We start from the raw sequence: 8,117 nt of genomic DNA, 5'->3' as shown, positions 1-8,117 counted from the left end.
CGGAAGGCTGAACATGGAATAACACTTCCATCTGTTTATTAGTTACTGTCCCGTTTTTTTCTGCTTCTGATGTTTTCTCTTGTAACGCAAGCAGAATGATTTCCTGGTAAACTTTCTGATTTTTCCTCCAGTGATTCGTGTACGACCGTTTCGGACTGAACATTCTTTGGGCTTGGGTCACCCCTACCGGATTTTCCCTTCCCTTGGCTACGAGCTACATTCTCATTTGCTTGCGTCGGTATTTCACTTCGCGGCTTATCTGGAGCAGCAGCACACGCTTTCGCAATTTCGGTTGCCGGCGCCTGCCCTGAGGTGTTGACCGTGTTTTCAATTTGGCCACCACTTCCTCGTTCTTTATTAATTTCACTCACTTTCTGATCGAGGGAAACAAATGGAGACTGCAGTTTTGAAACCTCTCCCTGAATTTGTTCATTATCAGATAGATTCTGATCTTTGCAATCGGCTACTGCACCTGTTGTTTCTTGCAAATTAATGCTTCCATTTTCTGGTACCGTATGTGTATTACCTTTCTGTTCATTAGTTTCCATTCACATTTTGCCTTCAGGCTCCTCTGCCTCCTCATCGCACTGTTTTTGCTTGCGAAGTGAGGGAGTGGGACAAGACAGCTCGTCCTCTGAACAACTATCAGTTATCTCCAAAGGTCGTTTTTTCGGTTGCATTTCAATTTCACGAGTAGTGGCAACAGGGTTTCCTTTTGTTGTTAACGGGGGAAATTGACTGTTATCGTGAAGGGACATATCAGTTTGGCCTGCTGCGTTAACATCCTCAACCAGTTGTTCCGGGCTATTCTTTGGTAACAGATCATTTAAGGTAAGCTTCTGACGCTGTATCAAATTACTTTTAAGAACAACAGTTCGCCGCGGACATTCCTGTCTGAAGTGGCCGGTTTCGTTACATATATGACATGTAGCTTCCTGACCTGTGTAAACAATTTGTGCCTTATACCCACAAACAGTTATGTGGGACGGAATATTCGTCTTAACGTCCATCTCTACACTGCGGACCCCGTTAAAACACTGCAGTTTAAAGCGAGGCGACCATCTTTCATTTGCAATTGATTTAACGTCTCCGTAGTTTGAAAGAGCTTCCTTAATCTTATCATTTTCAATTTCAATGGGAAGATTCAAGACACGAACGGTTTTGTAATGAATGTCCGCTCTATAGATGGAAACCTTACTTTTATAACCATTTCTATGCACAAAATCTACTTCATAGCCCCACTTTCGTAACACTTTATCAACAGTCAAAGCACTGATTAACTTGACAAAAACACAGTATTTTTCCTGATCCAGTTGCCAGGTATGAACGGTTTCAGAATTTAGTCCAATTACCTGTGTAATCCAGTCATCTATTTCCAGGGATGTCGGCTGAACAGGACGGGATTCCTTGTCAAACGCAAATACCAGAGTATTCTTCCTGAGGTTTGTAGCCATGGTTAATTCAGCGAAGCAATTTCGGTTAAACAACCGAAATTCCACGTAGCAGCAGCAAGACTAGAAAGAGCGATCAGATCACAAGGAACAGGAACGAACACGGAGATTAACGGGCGGACAGCACTCGGCGAAGCACAAGTACAGCGATGTAATCACTGAAGTGCAGCGCAACAGTTAACAGCGGCCACTCGCGAGCGCGGCTGAAACGGAACTACATAGACCACGGGTCTTAACCTCTTAGCAGCAAATAATGCTCAGGTAATAACGAGCATCAAATCCGATATATGTATTAGTGAACACAGGGTTATCGTAGCGAGACTGAATATTGTAATCCCCAAATCATTGAAAAATAAGCGAAAAATATACCTATTCAGAAAAGCAGATAAAAATTCACATGACGCATTCCTGAGAGACAATCTCCACTCATTCCAAATTAATAATATAAGTGTAGACCATATGTTGCTTAAAATCAAAGAAATAGTATCGGCAGCAATTGAGAGTTTTACACCAAATAAACTAACAAACGACGGAGCTGTTCCTCCCTGGTACACAAAACGGGTTAGAACACTGTTGCACAAACAACGAAACAAACATGCCAAATTCAAACAGACCCAAAATCCCAAAGATTGGCGATCCTTTACACAATATCGAAATTAAGCGCGGAGTTCAGTGCGAGACGCCTGCAACAGTTTTCACAACGAAACTTTGTCTCGAAACGTGGCAGAAAATCCAAAGAGATTCTGGTCGTATGTGAAGTATGTTAGCGGCAAGAAACAATCAATGCCTTCGCTGCGCGATAACAATGGAGACACTATCGAAGACAGTGCTGCCAAAGCAGAGTTACTGAACACAGCCTTCCGAGATGCCTTCACAAAAGAGGACGAAGTAAATATTCCAGAATTCGAATCGAGAACAGCTGCCAACATGAGTAACGTAGAAGCAAATATATTCGGAATCTACATCTACATCTACATTGATACTCCGCAAGCCACCCAACGGTGTGTGGCGGAGGGCACTTTACGTGCCACTGTCATTACCTCCCTTTCCTGTTCCAGTCGCGTATGGTTCGCGGGAAGAACGACTGTCTGAAAGCCTCCGTGCGCGCTCTAATCTCTCTAATTTTACATTCGTGATCTCCTCGGGAAGTATAAGTAGGGGGAAGCAATATATTCGATACCTCATCCAGAAACGCACCCTCTCGAAACCTGGCGAGCAAGCTACACCGCGATGCAGAGCGCCTCTCTTGCAGAGTCTGCCACTTGAGTTTATTAAACATCTCCGTAACGCTATCACGGTTACCAAATAACCCAGTGACGAAACGCGCCGCTCTTCTTTGGATCTTCTCTATCTCCTCCGTCAACCCGACCTGGTACGGATCCCACACTGATGAGCAATACTCAAGTATAGGTCGAACGAGTGTTTTGTAAGCCACCTCCTTTGTTGATGGACTACATTTTCTAAGCACTCTCCCAATGAATCTCAACGTGGTACCCGCCTTACCAACAATTAGTTTTATATGATCATTCCACTTCAAATCGTTCCGTACGCATACTCCCAGATATTTTACAGAAGTAACTGCTACCAGTGTTTGTTCCGCTATCATATAATCATACAATAAAGGATCCTTCTTCCTATGTATTCGCAATACATTACATTTGTCTATGTTAAGGGTCAGTTGCCACTCCCTGCACCAAGTGCCTATCCGCTGCAGATCTTCCTGTATTTCGCTACAATTTTCTAATGCAGCAACTTCTCTGTATACTACAGCATCATCCGCGAAAAGCCGCATGGAACTTCCGACACTATCTACTAAGTCATTTATATATATTGTGAAAAGCAATGGTCCCATAACACTCCCCTGTGGCACGCCAGAGGTTACTTTAACGTCTGTAGACGTCTCTCCATTGATAACAACATGCTGTGTTCTGTTTGCTAAAAACTCTTCAATCCAGCCACACAGCTGGTCTGATATTCCGTAGGCTCTTACTTTGTTTATCAGGCGACAGTGTGGAACTGTATCGAACGCCTTCCGGAAGTCAAGAAAAATAGCATCTACCTGGGAGCCTGTATCTAATATTTTCTGGGTCTCATGAACAAATAAGGCGAGTTGGGTCTCACACGATCGCTGTTTCCGGAATCCATGTTGATTCCTACATAGTAGATTCTGGGTTTCCAGAAATGACATGATACGCGAGCAAAAAACATGTTCTAAAATTCTACAAGAGATCGACGTAAGAGATATAGGTCTGTAGTTTTGCGCATCTGCTCGACGACCCTTCTTGAAGACTGGGACTATCTGTGCTCTTTTCCAATCATTTGGAACCCTCCGTTCCTCTAGAGACTTGCGGTACACGGCTGTTAGAAGGGGGGCAAGTTCTTTCGCGTACTCTGTGTAGAATCGAATTGGTATCCCGTCAGGTCCAGTGGACTTTCCTCTATTGAGTGATTCCAGTTGCTTTTCTATTCCTTGGATACTTATTTCGATGTCAGCCATTTTTTCGTTTGTGCGAGGATTTAGAGAAGGAACTGCAGTGCGGTCTTCCTCTGTGAAACAGCTTTGGAAAAAGGTGTTTAGTATTTCAGCTTTACGAGTGTCATCCTCTGTTTCAATGCCATCATCATCCCGTAGTGTCTGGATATGCTGTTTCGAGCCACTTACTGATTTAACGTAAGACCAGAACTTCCTAGGATTTTCTGTCAAGTCGGTACATAGAATTTTACTTTCGAATTCAATGAACGCTTCACGCATAGCCCTCCTTACGCTAACTTTGACATCGTTTAGCTTCTGTTTGTCTGAGAGGTTTTGGCTGCGTTTAAACTTGGAGTGGAGCTCCCTTTGCTTTCGCAGTAGTTTCCTAACTTTGTTGTTGTACCACGGTGGGTTTTTCCCGTCCCTCACAGTTTTACTCGGCACGTACCTGTCTAAAACGCATTTTACGATTGCCTTGAACTTTTTCCATAAACACTCAACATTGTCAGTGTCGGAACAGAAATTTTCGTTTTGATCTGTTAGGTAGTCTGAAATCTGCCTTCTATTACTCTTGCTAAACAGATAAACCTTCCTCCCTTTTTTTATATTCCTATTAACTTCCAAATTCAGGGATGCTGCAACGGCCTTATGATCACTGATTCCCTGTTCTGTACATACAGATTCGAAAAGTTCGGGTCTGTTTGTTATCAGTAGGTCCAATATGTTATCTCCACGAGTCGGTTCTCTGTTTAATTGCTCAAGGTAATTTTCGGATAGTGCACTCAGTATAATGTCACTCGATGCTCTGTCCCTACCACCCGTCCTAAACATCTGAGTGTCCCAGTCTATATCTGGTAAATTGAAATCTCCACCTAAGACTATAACATGCTGAGAAAATTTATGTGAAATGTATTCCAAATTTTCTCTCAGTTGTTCTGCCACTAATGCTGCTGAGTCGGGAGGTCGGTAAAAGGAGCCAATTATTAACCTAGTTCGGTTGTTTAGTGTAACCTCCACCCATAATAATTCACAGGAACTATCCACTTCTACTTCACTACAGGATAAACTACTACTAACAGCGATGAACACTCCACCACCGGTTGCATGCAATCTATCCTTTCTAAACACCGTCTGTACCTTTGTAAAAATTTCGGCAGAATTTATCTCTGGCTTAAGCCAGCTTTCTGTACCTATAACGATTTCAGCTTCGATGCTTTCTATCAGCGCTTGAAGTTCCGGTACTTTACCAACGCAGCTTCGACAGTTGACAATTACAATACCGATTGCTGCTTGGTCCCCGCATGTCCTGACTTTGCCCCGCACCCGTTGAGGCTGTTGCCCTTTCTGTACTTGCCCAAGGCCATCTAACCTAAAAAACCGCCCAGCCCACGCCACACAACCCCTGCTACCCGTGTAGCCGCTTGTTGCGTGTAGTGGACTCCTGACCTATCCAGCGGAACCCGAAACCCCACCACCCTATGGCGCAAGTCGAGGAATCTGCAGCCCACACGATCGCAGAACCGTCTCAGCCTCTGATTCAGACCCTCCACTCGGCTCTGTACCAAAGGTCCGCAGTCAGTCCTGTCGACGATGCTGCAGATGGTGAGCTCTGCTTTCATCCTGCTAGCGAGACTGGCAGCCTTCACCAAATCAGATAGCCGCCGGAAGCCAGAGAGGATTTCCTCCGATCCATAGCGACACACATCATTGGTGCCGACATGAGCGACCACCTGCAGATGGGTGCACCCTGTACCCTTCATGGCATCCGGAAGGACCCTTTCCACATCTGAAATGACTCCCCCCGGTATGCACACGGAGTGCACATTGGTTTTCTTCCCCTCTCTTGCTGCCATTTCCCTAAGGGGCCCCATTACGCGCCTGGTTAAGAAACTCAAATCACCTAATAAAAGCATGTCTTCTGGCCCAGACTGTATACCATTTAGGTTCCTTTCCGAGTATGCTGAAGCATTAGCTCCATACATAACAATCATATATAACCGTTCGCTTGACGATAGATCCATACCCAAAGACTGGAAAATTGCACAGGTCACACCAATATTCAAGAAAGGTAGTACGAGTAATCCACTAAATTACAGGCCCATATCGTTCACGTCGATATGCAGCAGGATTTTAGAACATTATGAATTACCTCGAAGGAAATGGTTTATTGACACACAGTCAATATGAGTTTAGATAACATCGTTCCTGTGAAACACAACTAGCTCTTTATTCACATGAAATGCTGAGTGCTACTGACAAGGGATATCATATCGATTCCGTATTCCTGGATTCCCGGAAGGCTTTTGACACTGTACCACATAAGCGGCTCATAGTGGAATTGCGTGCTTATGGAATATCGTCTCAGTTATGTGACTGGATTTGCGATTTCCTGTCAGAGAGGTCACAGTTTGTTCTAATTGACGGAAAGTCATCGAGTAAAACAGAAGTGAATTCAGGCGTTCCCAAAGGTAGTGTTATAAGCCTCTTACCGTTCCTTATCTATGTAAACGGTTTGGGAGACAATCTGAGCAGCCGTCTTTGGCTGTTTGCAGATGACGCTGTCGTTTATCGGCTATTAAAGTCATCAGAAGATCAAAACAAACTGCAAAACGATTTAGAAAAAATATCTGAATGGTGCGAAAAGTGGCCGTTGACCATAGATAACGAAAAGTGTGAGGTTATCCACACGAGTGCTAAAAGGAACTCTTTAAATTTCTGTTACACGATAAATCAGTCTAATCTAAATGCCATAAATTCAACTTAATACCTAGGTATTACAATTACTAACAACTTAAATAGGAAAGAACACATAGAAAATATTGTGGGGAAGGCTAACCAAAGGCTTAGTTTTATTGGCAGGGCACTCAGAAAATGTAACAGGTCTACTAAGGAGACTGCCTACACTACGGTTGTCCGTCTTCTTTTAGAATACTGCTGCGTGGTGTGGGATCTTTACCAGATAGGACTGACGGAGTGCATCGAAAAAGTTCAAAGAAAGGCAGCACGTTTTGTATTCTCGTGACATATGGGAGAGAGTGTCACAGAAATGATATAGGATTTGGGCTGGAAATCATTAAAAGAAAGGCGTTTTTCGTTGCGATGGAATATTCTCAAGAAATTCCAATCGCCAACTTTCTCCCGCGAATGCGAAAATATTTTTTTGACACCGACCTACATAGGGAGGAATGATCACCACGATAAAATAAGGGAAATCAGGGCTCTTACGGAAAGATATATGGGTTCATTCTTTCCGTGCGCTATTTGAATAACAGAGAATTGTGAAGGTGGTTCGATGAACCCTCTGCCAGGCACTTAAATGTGATTTGCAGAGTATCCATGTAGATGTAGAAAGTAGACTACTTTTCGTGTCGAACGACCACTCACTTCAGATACTGGTCGAATAGTAAAAATGGCAGCATTTGAACAAGATGCTGTACGTAGGCTTTCCACGATAGTTTACTATCTATCTGAACACTTAGAAATTTTAACTGTTCCGTTTCACTAATCATATGCCCATGTTATGAAATTAAAACGTCAGTTTTTTTTTTAAATTGTGTGTTAGAAACTGTAAAAACAGTCTTGCTGTGATTTAGCATTAGTTTATGAACTGCACTATTTGAAACCGAGCCTATGTTGCACACAACATATTTTACAACCGAGATAGTATCATCAGCAAATTGAAATATTTTAGAATTACCCATAATACTAGAAGGCATATCATTTATATAAATAAGGAACAGGAGTGCACATAGCACTGATCCCTGGGGCACCCCCATTTGACTGTACCCCACTTAGATCACACATCACAGCCACTCTCAACACTGTGAATAGTGACTTTTGTTGTCTGTTACTAAAGTAAGGGGTGAGCCAATTAGAAGCTATTCCCTGTATTCCTCAATGCTCCAACTTCTGGAGCAATATTTTGTGATCAACACAATCAAAAGCCTTAGTTAAATCAAAAAATGTGCCTAGCTTTCGAAACCTTTTGCTTAACCCATTCAGTACCTCACAGAGAAAAGAGAATATAGCATTTTAAGTCATTAAACGACTTCTAAAGCCGAACTGTACATCTGATAGCAAATCGTGTGATTTAATATGATCAATTATCCTTAGATACACAGGCTTTTCAGTCACTTTAGCAAACACTAATGGCATAGAAATAGTTCTAAAATTGTCTACATTATCCCTTTCCC

This window comes from Schistocerca serialis, chromosome 4 (assembly GCF_023864345.2).
Source record: "Schistocerca serialis cubense isolate TAMUIC-IGC-003099 chromosome 4, iqSchSeri2.2, whole genome shotgun sequence".
Lineage (NCBI taxonomy): Eukaryota > Metazoa > Arthropoda > Insecta > Orthoptera > Acrididae > Schistocerca > Schistocerca serialis.
This window is presented reverse-complemented; position numbering follows the sequence as displayed.